The sequence below is a fragment of the Balearica regulorum genome, chromosome 1 (assembly GCF_011004875.1).
Source record: "Balearica regulorum gibbericeps isolate bBalReg1 chromosome 1, bBalReg1.pri, whole genome shotgun sequence".
In the NCBI taxonomy this organism is placed as follows: domain Eukaryota; kingdom Metazoa; phylum Chordata; class Aves; order Gruiformes; family Gruidae; genus Balearica; species Balearica regulorum.
The window spans coordinates 122,103,122-122,121,615 of NC_046184.1; the positions used below are offsets into that span (position 1 = coordinate 122,103,122).

The 18,494-nt window shown below is 41.0% G+C and overlaps 1 long non-coding RNA gene across 2 annotated transcripts in view; it reads left to right on the plus strand.

The window, feature by feature from the left end:
• Positions 1–2,330: 2,330 nt before the first annotated feature.
• The window catches only part of LOC142604762 (uncharacterized), a 57,877-nt gene continuing 41,713 nt past the window's right edge, over positions 2,331–18,494 (plus strand). For both annotated transcript variants that reach the window (XR_012838601.1, XR_012838602.1), the window contains exons 1-2: positions 2,331–2,726; positions 4,334–4,439. This is a non-coding gene — a long non-coding RNA (uncharacterized LOC142604762). The remainder of the gene's footprint in view (positions 2,727–4,333; positions 4,440–18,494) is intronic.

Genomic DNA, 18,494 nt, shown 5'->3' on the forward strand with positions numbered 1-18,494 from the left:
CCTGCGATGGGCTAGATTTAAGAGCAGCTTTGTGTAAGACCTGAAAGGAGTGATGACTTTTTTTGGTAAAGAGAACAACGTACGCAGTGGACATGCTTCAGTGAAAAGGACAAGAACTTTCTGCTAGAATTTAACACATTTGTAACAGTTATAGGAAAGACACCTGCAGACAAAACCATACGTTTATGGAGAATTTAGTGGAAAATGACTAAATTCTTCTAGGCTGGAGGCATGTCAGTGTGGTCTCTATTGCCGATGTACTGTTTGAAGAGACAGAGTTGGACAAGCCAGTCCTTGAAGTCACTGGCAGACCTTACTGTAGGTAACTATGGAATTTCAGAGTGATATTTACTGGTCAGTAACTCTTGATATCTGCTGGTTACATTTAATCAAAATTTAGTTGAGGTGGCAAAACTGGAAAATCTATCATATTTTTTAATATGTCTCGTGTATTATAAGCTCAGAGAGAAAGAGGATAAACATTCAATCTAGAGATAAAATATTCAACCGAGAGAGAAAATATTCTTTACTACTTATTAGATGTAAAAGCTTGTGCTGTATGTTTAACAATGGCCTTTGTAAGCAGAGTTATGGCACACAAATTTTCAATGTTCACATTGTCTTCTGAATTATTGCACCAGCGTGCCACTAGGTTGCTAGGTTTTGAAGTGAAAGACCAGAACGGATTTCTTGGTTGGAGTAGAATCAAAATGCTTTTCCTAAATGCCTGTATCAATTTTTATCCTCATCTCTACAGGTTTATTTATACTTTTTTGGTGAAAGCTTTGTTTGATTTTGAACCTTTTACATTATGAATAGCTTGCAGATGTGCTTATGTATAATTAATGTTTATTAATTTTGTGAAATTGAATTGTTTAAACTTCTTTCAGATAAGTACCTGTCTATGTTGCTGTTAAAAATGTGTGTTATACTTCTTGCTACTTTTACTACATACAGACTTCTGGTTTATTACTCATTAAATATTCAGATAGTCTGGTGTCTCGCCTGTGAGATGTAAGAAGAGGAACTGAAAACAGTCTTAGTTCTGCAGAAGACTAGACAAAGGCAAGTGATTTTATTTTTGTAGCTTGCTTCTTAATATCACTAGACTGCAGCACGATATCACAGCTTGTAACATGACTGCATGGATTTCTGGCTTACCTTGAAAAGGTTGGGTGCCAAAATATAGAATTAGAATAAAATGTTTGGGAAAAGTAAATATTGTCTTAACCAAAGAGGAACGTATTGCTGTGAAAAGAATGAATATAAGAGTTTTTTACTAGACAAATTTGAAAACAGTATCAGTCGGTATGACTGCATCAATGCAATCAACTCCTCCCAAGCCTCTCTTAACTTGGTTGGACTACTGGATGGTGCTAGCATATGCTTTTAATGTCAATATCACAGTGAAACCCATTTGAACAAAAAAGATACAAACCCAATAATTTAAATAGATCATTTGTTTCCAAAATGCAAATACATCGGGCAAAAGCCGGAGAATGAGACAACTATTAATAAGGGATGGGCTGTTCTTCCATTAGTGCAGGAGCTAGGGCAGCATGTGCAACCTGAAGTTTCGCTGCAGTTTGAGTTACACCAGGGACATTTTCTTAGTGCTTACTTTTATGCATTTACCTGCTGCTTTTGCAAAATTGGTAAGCGTTGCAAACCAAATTTTTAGGAGCCGACCACTTCTGGCTAGGTCATCTCTCACCATCAGCTGTCAGCCACCAAGAACTGGGCTTCCAGCATATTCCTGAGCACGGAAATTATTTGTAACGGGCCAAGACTACGCGTTTACTTTGGTGTCAGAGCGAGGAGGCACCCGGAGCTCCTGAAGCGCCCGGCAGGCGCCTCCCTGCCACCGGGGAGGTGGACATCTCCGGCACTCGGGGGCCAGAAACACAGGTGGGAGACGGCCCCGGTTTCGCAGCGCAGCCCACGCCGGTCACCACGGGGGCGCCGCCGCTCTCACCCCGAGGCGGGGCGGGCGCCTGCCGCCCCCCTTCCCCGCCGGGCTTGCCGAGCCCGCGCTCCGCCGCTGATTTCGGCGGGAGCCGCAGAGTTCTGCGCTATCGCAGGCCGAGACGCGCCGCTCCCCCCGCCCGGGGTCGCTGCGGTGAGGGGGAACGGGGACGGGGACGGGGACGGTGGCGGGGCGCTGCCGGCGGGCGTGTGGGCGGTGCGTGGGCGGGCGGTTGCGTGGGCCGCGGCGGCGGCGGCGGGGCGCGGACAGGTGGGCTGGCGGGGGGCGGGCGGGCGGTGCGAGCGAGCGTGTGCGAGCGCGGCGGCGGCAGCGGGGGCGGGCCGGCCGTGGGTTGGCAGCGGCGCGGCTCCCGAGCGGCGCTGCCCTCCGCGCGGCAGCAGCAGCGGCAGCGGCGGCAGCCCCGGCCCCGCGATAAAAAGGGAAGGGGGTCGGGAGGCGCGCGCTGTGGGTCCGCCGGGGCGCTGTGCGGCGGCACCGGCAGAAACGTGCCCGGGAGGGAGCCAGCCAGCCAGCCGGAGAAGGAGCGGGAGGCTGTGCTGAGCGACGAGCCGCCTCCCGCCCGCCCTCCCGCAGGAATCCCGGGCGGGCGGCGCGGCGGCACCCGGGACGCGCGGCTCCCCCTGGCTGCGCGGCGGCGGGAGGGAGGGAGGGAGGGAGTGAGGGAGCCGCGCTGGTGAGGAGGAGCCGCCGCCTCATCCTGCGGCACCGGCCGGCGGCGTGAGGAGCCCGGCGAGCGCAGGTGGGTGGGCAGCGCCCGCTGCCCGCAGCGGCGGTGCGGGACCCTCGGCCCTCCGGGTTTAGCGGTGACCCCCTGCCTCCGGCGCGTCCCGGCGGGACGCATCTCGCCCGGCGGCTCCGTGTGTGTCGGTGTGGTTGGGTTGCGGGGGGGCGGGGGGTGTCGCGGTGAGTGGCTTCGCGGGGCGGCTGGGATGTGGGGCTGTGAGGGGCTGGGTGGGTGTGGGGAACGCCGCGGTGAGGTCGGGGGTGCGGGCGTGTAGGACCGTGGGGTGCCGCGGTGGCTGTGGGGGGCGGCGGCGGGTGCCCGTGGATGCCGCTATCGGGGCGGCGCCCGGCGCGCACCTGAGCGGCCGCAGCCCGGCCGGGAGGGTGGCGGGGTCCCTGGGGGGTCCCCGCGGCTGTGGGTGCCCTCCCGTTCGGGGGTGGCGGCGCCGTGGCAGGGCGAGAGGGTTACCTGGACGTGTGCTTCGGGGCGCAGGCAGCCTCACCGGCGCTTGGGATTTCATTGTTTTTTTTTTATTATTATTAATATTTTTTTTTCTTGGAAAATTGCGTTTAATTTCGGTTTCTATTCCAGTTTGAGATTTCTAGTCGAGGCAGTGATTACTGCTGACGTAGGGTAGTGCAGGTACCCGGGCAGCCGTAGTCATCCGTGCGCTGGCAGTGGCGTGGTGAAATGAGTTAGTTTCTGTCCGTTAATGACTTGAGAGCGTTTTTCCAGATAGAGACGTAGTGGGGAGCGTTCGGGTGGCAGCTTCCAGGGACGATATGAGCAATTCTTAACTGGAAGAAGGGGGAGTTGCATGCGCACGCAAAAGCCAGTGTTCCCCCAAGAGCTTGAACTCCGAAACTTCGTTATTTGGTGAAACCCCTGTTCTCAACACCAGCAAGCTTTGCTTTTTTTCCAGGAAGGCTTGAATGTTCGATTTTATCATATTTTCAAGAAAGGATTGATGTGAGGGTTCTGGGTACTGTGTGTTCAGGTCTTAATTTGATGTAAATTGTTAATTTGCCAGAATCTGTGGCATATTGCTCAAAGTGTAGCAAGCCTGGAATAAATTCAGTGGTTTTCATGGCATAAAAAGTTCAAGATCACTTTTAGTTCTATGAGATGTTCTTCCAAATACTAGCTTTTTTTTTGGTATACATTTCTTTATAACCTGTATAAGGTAACTAAGCTGAGCATGGAAATTATAAAACTATGTTAATTTTTCAGATGGAAGAACAAATCATATTAGTTTTTGTATTTACTAAGTAGTTAAGTGCAGATGGTTTTTGTATTCCCACTTCAGAAGTCACCTTGCTCTATCAAGGTTATGATGTGACCACTAAGCAGCAAGGATAACATAAAAAAATCGGTAAAGCTCAGATCTGTGTTTGAGAGTTTTAAATGTTCTCTCAGGTTAGATTGAGTTGGGATTGGGGTTTTTCTTCCTTTCTGAAATTTATTAAAGAGAAAATTGTAGATAAGTCGGTTTGAGTATCTTAACACACCTTTCCAAAGGGGAATGCTTTAGAATGGTTGTACAGAAAAATAAGTGAGCTGAAACATTGTGGTAATAGAATTTGCAGCATAAAGTATGGCTAATTTCTCTTGTATGACTACAGGTGGCAGTGTAGAAGCCAAGAACAAAAATTGGCAGAAATTATATTCTGTGTACAAGAAAATGAAGAGTGTACCCATGACTAAGCACAGGAACCTGGAAAGCCACAGGTATGTGAAGTGATTCATGCAACTGCCTATGGTACTCCCAGTATTTACTGTATTCTGATGTTCCTGGCTCAATAGGTATTTTTGGACCAATTATCACTTAACGTATTCACAGTAAGAGCCTAATCAAAATGTCATGGAAAAATCTATATTTGATTACTAAAAGGAGCAAAACTACTTTGAAGGCAGTATACAAGGAGAGGTGGGATTTTTCCCACTTTTTCATGGTTTGTTATAACTGTAAGGAATCAGAGTGCTAAGCTGCATGAAGATATATATTTGTGTTTTGGTTTTTTTCTTTAAATAAATAGATTTCATATTGGTAAGCCTAGCAGCAGTTATAGGCCTGAATATACTTGAAATGGAGAAACTTTAGATACAATAGAAAGGTTTGCATATCTGGATGTTTTGGGTGTCTTATCAGTACTATTTTTATGAGTACTGAAGAATTGAAAGCGTGAGGAGAATTACAGATGTAATTAAGAAGATGTAACTTCAACTAACTGTCCAGTGGTGATGAATATGTGGTGTTAAGGGTTAAATCTTGTAAGATTAAATAAAAAGTTTTACAACGCTGTTTTCTATTTAAAAAAAAAAAGTAAAAATAAGTGGTACATAATAAGAACTCATGATTAGCTCTCATATTTCAAAGCGAAGGGAAATACTGATTACCGTAGTAATTAATTTTTCTAATTAATTAGCAACGTTAGAGGGAGGCAAAGCTTTTCATGTATGTTTACATCAGTGTGCACAGCCTGTAGAAATTAGTCCATGGGTCTGCATTCCTGGGAAGCCATGGAGGATGGGACAAACTCAGAACTGAAGCTTGAGGATTTTTTAGAACTGATGAGTGGGAAGTTATCCTGGTAAGAAGTGTTAAAGTGCAACTATCAATGTGTTTGTTTTATACATTTACACTTTTGCATTTGGCTGTTCTTATTCTAGCCTAAGAAAGCATTTTGTCTAAACCTTTAAATTGCTTCTGAGATAATGTAGTTATACCACAAATATCCACAGATGACCAAGTTGCCTTGTGTCAACTACCCTGCAGTAACTGGCCTTGGGCATAGTTTTAGTTATCCCCAGTTGCCAAGTAAGCTGCAGACAGAATGATTTCACTGCTAGAATGGGCTAAGAGCATAGATCTCATTAGGTATAACCAACCAGCTGTTGCCAATAAACTGTTAAATTATAGTAGGTTGGCATCTTCAGATTCTGGAATCCAAATCAATATGATTTTTTTTCTATGTGCTGTTTAAAAAAAACATCCAGGAAACTATACCTCAGGTATAACGTTGGGCACCCAAAAGCTGTAAGCTCTCTGTAGGGAGGCTGTATCTCTGTTAGTGAATAGTAAGACCCTGATCTCTGAGTGGGTACCATCATAACGCTTTCAAAATATAGTGTGCCTTGGATAGAGTACCCTGAAGAGCTATCCCAGTTCTTAACTTCAATTTAAAAAAAAAAAAAAAAAAAAAAAAAAAGTTAATAAATCTAGATCTTCAGGGCTGTTCTGCAGGGAAGAGCTCTTCTAACTATCTTTGCCTGGCCATCATGTTATTGCTTCTCATCTCTTACTTCTGAGTGGGGCCCCACGCAGGTGTAGCTGGGGAGAAAAAAGCATCAGCACTAATTTCTACACAGCCCTGTAGGGTTTTTTTATTATTATTATCTCTTATTGAGCAAAACAGTTAAGTATACTTAAAAAACTTAATAGCTCTGATAAAGTCAATTGAACTGTTTATGTAGTACAGGTCAGCATATGCTTATGGATTTGTTGAACATTGAGTTCATTAGTTTGTGCTAACGCATTTAGAACAGGAAATGAAAATGTCATTTGTCACTGGCAGAAAATTTTAATGGGGTCTTCCATTACATCAAGTGTTCAAAATATTAAATAAAAGAAAACTGGTAACTAAGCAGTGTGATGCTCAAGAGTTCAATTTACAGACACTTCTCTGTGCTAATTATGAAGTATTGACATAAATGAATGAAACTACTTGTTAAAGTGCCTTTTGCAGTGTATAGCAGTTATGTGTTCACAAGATGATTCATAACATTCAGCAATTTGTGATGAGTTTCCCCGCCATTACTGGAGATTACTAACCATCTAATGTATTTGCACTATACTGGGTTACTTTAAATTAGATTTGATGATGGAAAGGGAAGGAGAACCATGTTCTATCCACTGAAGAATCAAGATTGTTTTATGAATCAGTTAGTCAGTATTGAATTTCTCTTTACTGTATAGTACAATTTATTCTTTACAATAAAATACAAGTGTTTAATCATCTTGCCTGTAAATACAGTAGTGATGGTGTGTGTGTGTGGGGAAACACTCAAGACTTCTTTTGTATTGAAAGCTGTGTACATTATAACTAATAAAAATATAGAAGATTTGCTGTAACTGAAAGTAGAATTCATAGTAAGAAATCTGAATTTGGAATCTAGATGTGTGAGGTCCCATTTTGAATCAGCAAATCTTGGTTATACAGAATGCTATTTGATTTGATGCGGGATATATTTGTAAGTACAGCTCCCACTAACAGTGCAACAGATGCTGCATCTTGCGTTTCTGCTTTGAACTGAAAGTTGTGGCTGGTTATGTGTTCTGTTGCCTTAAGAAAGCTGTGTTTAAGGGCTTGCACAATCAGTCATTTCACAGCATCATGAAGATGGCTGTGATCTGTTAGATTATAAAGCATGATTGCCTGGCAGTTATTGGAAAAGTCTGTTAATGATACCAGAGTTTTACATAAGAAAAATTAAAATTTCTCATCCTTAGTACTTGTATAGGGTGGTTTTGAAAATGGTGCATGGGAACCTGGACAATGTACTAGGCCCATGGATTAAATGATGCTGAACAGAAGACAGAGAAATGATTTTATTATATCCATTTTGTGAAATAATGGATACCAGCCAGTCCAGTATCAAAGGCAAATTTTTAGAAAACCAATAGATTGTCTGTCAGGACGATGAGGATGGTCTGAATCAAAGTCTCTGGAGAGGAAAGTGCAAAGTGAAAATTTCAGGTGGAATACCCTGACAGTAAGCATAGAACACAAGAAGTGCATCTGAGGATATTTAGCTTGGACACTTTGGCCTCTCAGGCTAGAGGTTGATACCAGATCTCCAGTTAGAAGAGAGCAGCATTTTCTTAGTCTCAACAGTATTAATACAGCTGTTAAACCAAAGGGCTAATTACAACACTGCAAGATGCCCATCGTAGATTACTATAACTGAAGTGGACTCTTGTGAAAGTCACAACATGCTAAGCATACTTGTAAAGAAAGTACCCTTAATTAGCAAATGTGTAAAGTAAGCCTCCAGGCACATAGTCCCACTGCTATCTTTGGGCAGGCTGCCACTGGGCTTCTGAGACGTAAGTCTTAATGTAGGAGAACATCAAACCTGTAAAGGAGGAATGATCCTGAAATCATATCCTGTAGATGGGACCTTGATCTCAGGTGATGGCCAAGTATCCTTTTGCTCTAAGAATACCATTGCATGGTGTTGATTCTAGATGATAGAAGGATATTTCCTGCCATGATGGAGTTGGCCTCCACTTAACTACGTGGAGTGCAACTAACTGGATTTATGATGCTGGAAGGGAGCATACAATAACTTTCCAACTACATGCCAAGGTGGCTTGCAGTAAAAGGAGTCTAGACTATCTTTTAGTGCTGGATAAACTGGTGGAGAAGGGCTGGTGATGTAGAAAGGCTACCAAACTAGTGCTGGAAGCAACATCTGAGCTGCTAGATAGAAGGTTAAAAATAAAGATCTCTGCAGCATCAGTCTGCACTGTAATTCCAACACCCTACATGAGGACAAGCAGAAAGGGCACGCAGGTCAGGATGACACAGCTTCTGGGGTTGAAGTCCTTAACATTGCTGTACATAGGACAGAAGTTGTTGAAAGTCATGTAGAAAACAGTGAAGAATTATCTGAATAAATTAGGTCCAATTTAGACAGTAGTGCGGAAGAACAGGCAGTCAGACCAAAATAGAAGTGTTTCTATGCAGATGCTAGAAGACTAGAATATAAGATGGAGGGACCGAATGCCTAATTCTCAAGTTATTGACAGTATAGGACTACCATAGAGTTAGGGTTTCTATGGGAAGCCTGGTAAGAAGAACAGTCAAAAGAGTAAAATGCTTGCAGCTAGCATGGAGAGACTCGGAACAAATGCATATCCCCTAACAACTGCTTCTCTGACCCTTTAAAAAGATTTTAAAAAACAATTAGCATGGTTGAGCAGGCTGTAAGAAACAGAAAGGTATCTTTCGAAAACTTACATCAAAAAAAAAAAAAAGGTGAAAAATCAGGCAAATTAAACAAAATATACAGTAAAACAAGTTAAAGCCTGATATATGACTTGTAAAAGGCATAGAAGCATGTCATAAGTATTCTTTCAAAACCGTCAGGAACAGGAAGGCCATTGGGCCAATTGATAACTAAGATCTAAAACAGCTCAAAGAAGATTGCACTGTAGCTGAAAGAGTATGAAATACTGTGCAGGAACTCAGATTTCCAAACAAAATCTCTTCTCTGTGGGGAGAGAAGCATGAGGTCCTATTGAGGCACCTGTTCTAAATCAAAGCACTACTGGGACAATTTATTTTTTTTTTTTTAGACCAAAATTATATAAATGAGTTGCAGCAAATTGCCAACTCTGGATACACTCAAAACCTCTAGAAGATCTCACAGTATAAAACTACTGAACTGGTAATGGTGGTGTTTAACAGCACAATATTGCTGTGGTAGCAGTGAAGTTGAGGGTGCCAAAGGTGATGCCATTTTTTAAAAAGGCATCCAGAAAACCTGTAGGAAAGAACAGGACAAGTATGATTGAGCATTCATAGCAGCCAGTTTGATGGCGAATATAGTGAAGAAGAAAACTAATTGATTCATGGACAAATTTAATATACCAGGAAAGAGTTAGAACAGTCTTGCAGGTCTGGTAGAGTTCTCTGAAGATACTGTTGAGGTTGTGAGTAAGTGTGATCTAGCTGATGCAGTATGCTTGAGTTTCAGAAAATCGTTTGAGAACTACTCACCAAAGGTGCTGAGCAAAATGAAACTGTTCTGACATAAGAGGAAATGTCTCTCCTGGACTGATAGTTGGTTAAAAGATGGGGTAGGAATGAATGAATGAATCCCCACAGAGGGGATGGAGGTCACTGGTAGAGTTGCACGTGGATCTGTGCTAAGTTTACAACTAGTCAGTGTATGCGTTGGTGGTCTGGAAGAGTGAATGCAGAGTGATTTTTTTTTTTCTTTTTTTTTCTTTTTTTTTTCCTTAAGTTAATGAGGGTAGCAGAAATGAAAGCTAATTATGAAGAGCTGAAGAGGGATTTTGTGATGCTTAGTAACTGGGGATGAAGCTTGCTGCTGATAGTATGAAGTAATGCATGCAGGGGAGAACAGTTCTGCTATTATTGAGACTGTAAACTATTAGCACCAAAGGAAGTGATGTTGTAGTGAGCTTACCATGGTAAATCAAGCATTGGTTAAATGTTCAGGACTGGGCAAAAAAAAGAGAAGAATGGCCAACAAACCAGAAATCTGCTATGCCAGTCTATAAACAGCGTGTGCTCTTGTCTTGACCTCTGGGTGCAGTTCTGATCCTTATACTTAAAGGAAGGGTAAGGAAAAAAAGGAGAGATAATAGAACTAGAAATGGGTGGCAGTGATGATAAAGCAATTAAATAGATTAAGAATCTTCAGCCTGGCAAAGAAATAGCTAAAGATGAAAATGATAAAAATCTATATAGGAGTGTAGTAGAAAAAATGAACAGGGAATGCTCATTAACTGTCTCTTGTAGTACAAGACCCAGAGGGGATCAAATAAAATTATCAAGTGACAGTTCCAGAACAAGTAAGAGGTTGTATTTTTTTTTTATAGTGCATAGTTTAACTGTGAGCCACTGCATGTACTGAAAGTTTATCTGAGTTTGGGCTTTCAGTGCAAAAGCATCACCTCTTGCTTAGAAGAACACAAAGCCCAGTCCCTGAAGTCTGGGGAGGGATCCTGAACGTGCATCTGTCCCTTGCAAGCTTTCCCTGTCCCAGTGTTCTTCCCCAGACCTCTGCTCTTAGCCTTTGCTAAGGACACAGTATGGGGGATACATCTATCTTTGGTCTGACTGAATATGGCTATTAGTATGTAAAATGAAGACAAATTGCAGTCCCCTAAAGAAAATGCTGACCATATGTTACTCCAGATGCATAACAGAATTATTGGTGAAGAAAATATGTTGAGGACAATTTTTTTTTATTGGGCCTAATAACTTTCCAAAGAAGAAAAAAATCAATTTTCTTTGAAGACTGTACCAGTCCTTATTATACCACATTGATACATGAAGTTTAGTGCCTATACAAGGGAGTTGAATTTTTTTTGTTCTGAGGTGTCAGTATTCAGCTTTAATTCTGTGCTTGCTCAAAGTAAGTTGGGCTTTTGTTATTCCCCGCAGTTTATCTTCAGATGGACTGAATTAAAAACCTAAATGCAAAAATAAACTGGAAAAACTAGGGGCAGGCTTACCCATATAATGAAATGCTTACCTATATAATAAAATGAAAAATACAGATTTTGAGTCATGAACATGGAAGGTGAAATCTCTTTTCCTGTAAATATGGTGAGATTACACCTAGGTTCTTTCCTTATCCAAACATACAAGCGCTAAAGCTGTAATAGACTTGGACTGCGTAAGGACTTGGAGAAAATGGGTTATTAAGAGTAAAGGGTGACTTGATAGTTAGATGTGACAAGGGACTTTAAATACTAAAAGGATGTACATGTTATAGAACAGGAATTATGGAGTTATTCAAACCAGGCAACAAATAAAGAAGAATGTCCCAGTGGTGAGGCTTATGAGCTTGTGCGAATACAACCAGCCGTGAGGTACAGAATCAGCGCAAACACAGCAGCACACCCTGTAAGGAGTTACAGGACTGGATGTTGGGGTATACACCAAGGTTAGCTCTAACAGGGGAAAATTCGTTGTCTTGGGTTCCCGTGGTTGGTAACAATAAATCAGCTTCTCCAGTGGGTGATAAGGAGCACCCGAAGCTCGTTTCTGCTCAGAATTACCCTCTAGAGGAGGCTTTCACTGTCCACTCTGGATACAGACTGACAAGGGAGACAAAGACAACTGCTCTCCCTAAGTCAAAGCTGGCCTTTGAATGTACCTATTCTATGTGTTAGCATCAGACCTGATTTTTCTAGATGTTTTAGTAGGTCACTCTTTTCTTTTTTCCAGTGGTACTAGGATAAAAATACATAGCAAGACAATACTAGCTAAACCCATTTTTAAAGGTTTCATGAAGAAGTGCCTATTTCATACTTCTTAAAGTTCAGATTGTCCCACAAAGTTTTCTGTACTTGCCTGACAAAGCTAAGAGCTATATTAGAAATGAGACTAAAATACATTTCTGTTTAAGGAAAAGAAAAAGTAAAATCAAATATTTTTCTGAAATAAAAAGATAAATCATACATAAAAGAGATCATATGGAGTTTTTTAAATTATACAAGTTAGGCAATAGAGCCTGTTTGAAAGAAGGGGTTAATTATGTACTCCACCAAACACCCCCAACACACTTTTCTTTCTCAAGAATGGGAGAAGAATCAATCTTCTCCTTAGCTCAGTTATTTTGATGATCTCCTTGAATGTTCTTTAGAGTTTGCCTATTTGTTCAACAGAAGCAAAACGTAATAATAAGAGTAATTTTTTTTTTTTCATTTTAAGTTCCTATAATGAATATGATACCAAAGGAAAAAAAAAAAGTGTAAGAAAAAAAAAATAATCTCGTTTTCCTCTTTATTTGGTACTTAGTGTAGTTAGGTAATGAAGCTGAACCACAGGCAGTGTGACATTAAAGGAGATTGTGGTCAGAACAGGTGACAGTAACTTTTAATTTTATTCTAAAAGTAATTTGGTACCAGACACCACAGAACAGAACTTCACTAGTACTGTACTCAGAGGGCTAGACTTTCACATCTGTTTAAAACCATACTTTAAACCATAATGTATAGTCTTAAATAGATGAGGAAATGCATCAGCCAAGCACACTTCTCAAGCAATATTTTTTCCGGTGTTATCTCAGGAAGTGGACAGTGCTGTATATTTTTTTTCATTGGATGAAATCAGTTCTTCGGAAACTATTTCAGTTATGCTTTTCTAATGCAAAAATCCTCTGAGAAGACAGGTTGTGTATTTCAGCCTTATGAAGCTTCTACATACATACTATTTTTTCTTTCTTTTCAAAATCAACTAGACTTGGTGTATTTGTCTTTTTGTTTTGGGGAGTGTGGCTGGCTCTGTAGTTATTCTCTAATGCCTTACAAATAGTTGATTGTACTTGTTAGTTTTTATCTGGATGGTTCTTAGTGTTCCTGATAATTGAGGTAGTTGTGTACTCTATAATAAAAATAATAATAATTCTGAAGTCAAAATGAAAGTCACATGCTGTCCTTGACTCAGATTTCAGTTATATGAAATCTGTGTTGCTCACAAATAAAGTTTACAAGTTATGAAACATTTGATAAAATGGAAGCCAGAGCCCAAAACAAAACAAAAACCCCTGCTTATTGGGTCTCTGCTGAGCCCACTGACCAGGGACAGGCGTACGTCTGACATCACCTCCTACAGTTTTGCATCCTGCTGGTTCCTGAGAATGCAAAGAAGTTGCAAGTCCTCTAATTAAAAAGACTGAAACTGTTGCAGATTGCTTTTTCTCCTTTTAGATATGCCTTCTTTTCTGTCTTTGTTTCTTTGCCCCCTTTTTTTTTTCTTCTCTGCAGTTTTACCTTTAATTATCACCCAACTGCACAAACATTATAGCTGTTTTGGTTTTTTTTTATTTATTTTGAATTATCTCATTGTTTCCTGAAACTTGTAAACATCATCTCCCTCTTTCCTTTACTCCATGCACAAATAATTTCTAATTGGAATGAATATTTAACAGTGATATCTCTATTGATCCAAATCTGGTCATTTTATGCAGTTTAAAGGGGTCTTTGTTTTGCTTGTGCAGTCAGAACAAGCTGGACTACCCTAAGTGGTAGTGTGCTGCATCGGTTTTCTGATGAGAAATGCCTTGTGAGGGTTATTCAGTTTAACACATTTTACCTCACCAGGTAAACATCCATATGATCAATTACAGAGACCAAGTCAGTACTGGCAACTTCTTAAACCATGTTATCTCAAATACTTGCCAACGTGGGCATTTTCATGCTGAGTTAGGAACCTGAAAAGGTGTAAGCTCCTGTTGAATATGGTGAAGATGCTTTTGAACAGGGGGGCATCTGTTGAATGGTTTCTGATCTCTAAGACTGTAGCATAAGTAGTTCATTAACTCTGTTGTACACTTGGTTTAATCTAAAATGTTCCTGGGAAAATGGTTGCTGGAAAAAGCCGAAGACCAAAGAATTCAAGAATCTTCTAATTTCTCCACATTAGTGCCAGTCACGGCTCCACTTGCTCTCACTTTCTGCGGACCAGCTCTTTTGGGGGCAGTTTCCGTAGCGAGCAGGGCTGCTCGCCCCACAGAGCCGCTAGCCTGAGGGTTAGGTTGGTGGCCTTAGAGATGTGGGACTGGACCGTGACTGTGCTGTAGTCACAAGGCTGTCCTCTTTGGGAAGTACCTGAGCTACTTACCATCTTTCTCTTCAGGCCGTTTGGAAAGAGTGCTGATCATCTGCTGAAGGAATGAGCATAGATACCTGACCTTGGGAGATGGTTCTGGATGGCAGGTAGAAGTAAGGCCCTCGCCTGCAGCACAGGGTCCAGGTTAAGGTGTGATTTAATGATGAGTGTCTACACTTGGTTAGGCCTGGGTTGCTTCCAGCTTTTGGCTGGGCACTCTGGATTGTCCTTTGAGACCTATCTCTTCTCCCTGCCTGGGTAAGGAGCACATCTACCTACTGCAGGGCTCTGGCTTCTGCTTTGGAGACCGGTCTGCTATCGACTAGGATCACCAGTGCATGGCTTGTATTGGAGCCTTTTATTTCATCTAGTGTTTGGATAGGTGTCAGCAAGGTGGGATTTCAAGGAGCTGCAGCATCCAGAGACAGTAGCTGTTCTGGGGCAGTATGTTTCCTTCCTCATCCTTTTCATCAGCCTTATGTTTCTTAACTCTTAACTCCCAAAGACTGCCAGTAATCCACATCTCTGCTCTGTCCAGCTAAAACTTGTTATCTGCTGAACATTGTCCAAATGATCTTGTGTAAATTCTTGTCTGTTGCTGCCTCTGCTGCAGCAGTCATTTTTTATTAGTTTTTTTTTAACTTCGTCATACAGATTAACACTTGTAGATGGTGACTGAGAGTGGAAAGACTTAGAACAGAACTGTAACCTCCCTTTCTATTTGAACCAGGTCTATATGTAAATGTTACAAAAGGAAAAATGACTGGTTAGGTGTAATTTTGTGAATTTTTTTTTTTTTTTTTTTTAAATACTGGGCAGTTGGGATGATCTGGTAAAATCAGAGATGTGTTTCACAACTCTGCCCAATGTCACTTTTTAGCTCTATGTTTAGAGTCTAACATGCAGAAGTTGGCCCATTCCAGCATAGAGCCTTCGAGTGTTCACATGAAGTGGAATATTAGGACTAAGGTGGATGGAGATAAGTATGTAAATAACTCTTCAGGGCTTGAAGTTTTGGTGATTTCTGTAAAGAGTTCTGTGGTATTTGGTCTGTGTATAACTTCCCCCCCCCCCCCCCCCCCCCAGTGCTCTTAAAATCATTAAATCAGGACCGGTTTCTTTTGGATGAAATATACAGCTCTATTATTGAGAGAATCTTCTATTTAAAATAGTAACTTTCAAGTTTGAGCTCCAGCATTGTCCTACAGAGCCAAAAAAATAATTGCAAGAATTTATTGCAAAAAGATCTTGTGAATCTTTTCTTTCACAAAGACTTTCAGTGTAAAGAAACACTTTTTTTTAAAAAAAATTTGAACCATCTCTTTTTTTCTCTCTCTCTCTTTTTTTTTTTTTCCTTTCCATAGACAAACTTGGAAAATTTCAACCTAAAAAAAGGATTGCTTTGCATTTGTGGGGCTGGGGCATGCCGGGAGGAGTGGTAGTAGTGCTCATAATGAGTTTTGAAACCTTCAGAGGGTAGCAGTCGTTCCAAGAAGTCTGGTATAGGTCCTTTGTTTCAGCAAAACTTAGAAAGCTCATAAGAATTTGAAGCCAGGTGGGCTACTTACTTGCTTAAATACTTTGCTGAGCTGTTCATAAACTGTGAGTGGTTCAATAATTACTTTAAGTTTGATTTTTATTTTACTGATTCAAATCAGAAGAAAGTTTTGTCCCACAGAAACTTCTGTTTTACTTCTCAAAGGGAAAAGGTAGCCCAGGCAAAAGACATAATGACTGAATACCCAAACAGATAATATTACAAAGGTGCATTTAACAGTCATTTTGTCAAATGGGTCTTGTTACATGATTCCTTTTTTCATCTGAATTTTGATTGCTGCCTGCTCACTGTGGTTTTTTTCCTATTATTCTTCCGTGTTCATGCTCTGTCAAAATATGTCCATCTAATTGTCCACATTTGAACTGGGGAATATTTTATTCAGAAAATGCTATGGATTTTCAGTCCTCAGATTTGTTATTTTATACGGAATTGTATCAGAACTGATGAAAAGCTTTGTCTCTTATTCCAAATGTTTCTTAATAGCACAGGACTTTCCTTGAGAGGCAATTGTGTGTTTTCTTGGTTACGTGATGAAAGAAATGCTGCTGTCTCATTACTAAAGTTCATAGATGTTTTTGTTGCCCGCTCTAGTTGTCTCAGAGTAATAGAGGATGGTGATGGAAAAGGCAAAAGAACATCTAAAAGACCCTTATGAGGAAGGTTCTTTTCTCTTATTTTAAGAAGCTGGTTGCAGTTACCATTTAGTCACTTAAGTTTTCCAGCACATTCACTGATAAAGACACTTGACCTGTGTGATGCCTTGAAAATCTAGCACTTTCCTTCTCTTCCAAGGCAGTCACTTTATTATAATTTTTTTTTTTTTTTTTTTTGGTGGAAAGGCACTGAATGTTAATCTCTCTCAAGCTGATTCTACTGAAATGTTCTTTATTATCATCCTTTTCCTCCCCCCGCTGATAAATCCACTTTATGCTTCCACTTTGTCAGGCTAGACTTTTTTCCCCCTCTTTTAGGCAGCGTTATTTTCTGCTGGAGTATTAGTTGAAGGGCATTAGCTTCGATGACTTTGGAGGGGTATTCACAAAGGCTATCTTTAGTCTAGCGGGAACACTGACTGTGTTTCCTCCCTGGCTAATGGAAAACAATTGGGGTTTCTAGGGCAATTCTGAGTTTCCAAGTTAGGCTTTTTTTTTTTTTTCCTGAATTGCCCTCCAGAGAAAGCCACGGCTTCTGCAGACGGTGCCAGCTGAAGTATCCCGGCTGCTGTTTCTGCAGTTCTGCGAGGGAAGGGCAGAGGCTCCTTCCTGGCTCCTGCACCTGCAGCAAGGCTGGGTTTGGTGGCCACTGGTGAAGAACTAGATCTCCCTGCCCACGGTAGCCAGATGTTTCGGGAGAGGACAAGTAAGAGGAGTGATTGAGAATTACGCCTTTTTGTTAGGTTACAGGACCTGGGTGTTTATGCTGGCTTAAACTGTGTACGCTTAGTACAAAATATACGCTACAAGCATTTTAGCACTTGAGTTGTGTTTCCTTTTGTAGCGACTGTTGGAAATTAGAGAATCCAGACAGTGGAGCTGGGGTTTTCTCAGGGTCCCTCATGTATAATTGAACTGCAAACACTTGGCTGGTGTCATTGCCTTCGTAATATAGTAATTACTTTTTTATCATAGTTCTAAAAAATATGTCCTGTCTTGCCATGTAGAAAACCGTATTTGTATCTTACCTGAATTGAACAGACTTTTGTAGCTGGTACGTTGCTAATATATTACATGGTGCTGTTACAAATTTGTCACTGAATTAATTTTAACTTAAGAAATTCAGTTCTTGTAGTGTGTCTCCATCTTTGTTCTCGTCCTGGAAAAAGTTGAGAGTTCTATGGAGACGAGGCTACCTTTGAGACCTCAGAGGCCTTCCTCCTTATCCTTCTGTGTGGTTGCATAAGGTCTGCTTCCAGGCTATTATTAAGTCAATAATTATTGTTTGCTGCTAAGGATATACATGATGCTTCACAAGGCATAGGTTTTGGGACTTTTAGAAGAAAATGGTGTGTCTGCTCTAAAATAGCTTTTTGTAGAATAAGACAGGCACAACAATATATGAAGCCTTTGCTGTGTGCTCTTTTGCTTTCTCTTAATTGGTTATTTTCTCTTTCCCATCATGTCAGCTATTAGTCTATCTAATCTCACTCAGAAAGTTTACTTCAAATGTATATACTTGTGTATTTTAAAGATAAATTCCAAAATCACATTTCTAACCTTTCTGTTATTTTCATGTGATTCCTGTAGAAACCCGTTGCTGAAACCTGAATGATAGGTTGATTAGCTTCATTGCATTTCTCAGTTTTTTAATGTGAGTGGGTTTAATATTTATACTTCTTGACCTTGCTATTCTTTTACAGATTTCCCCCCCCCCCCCCACATTTCTACATGTGTTTTTCATTTTCTTTTTTATATTTTAATTTTCTATGTTAAGTTTTCTACATATACTGGGAGGGGATTGAGGGTGGTAGAAGTATGTGAAGATGTGCAGAAAAGCATGGTCCTGTGAGACATCGAATTAAATTGTTTATTTGATGTTAATAATTTGCTTAAGACTATACCTAAAATCTAAGTTTGGAAGAAGAACGTGGGGAATTCCTTTAAAAAGTGACACAAGAGTAGGAAAGAATGTCAATACACAGTGATTAATTACTTTATTGCAAAAGGGGAGGTTTTCTGTATCTCTTCTTGGTTTGAAATGAGTCGCCATATGTTGAGAAGGTAGAAACTGGCAGAAGACTTTCATGTCTTACTAAGTTGTGAGATCAGGAAATAACTAAATTTACCATTGGGAGTTTACCTAACTAACCACAACCTTTTACTAATATGTTCACTGTGTCCTCATGTACAAATT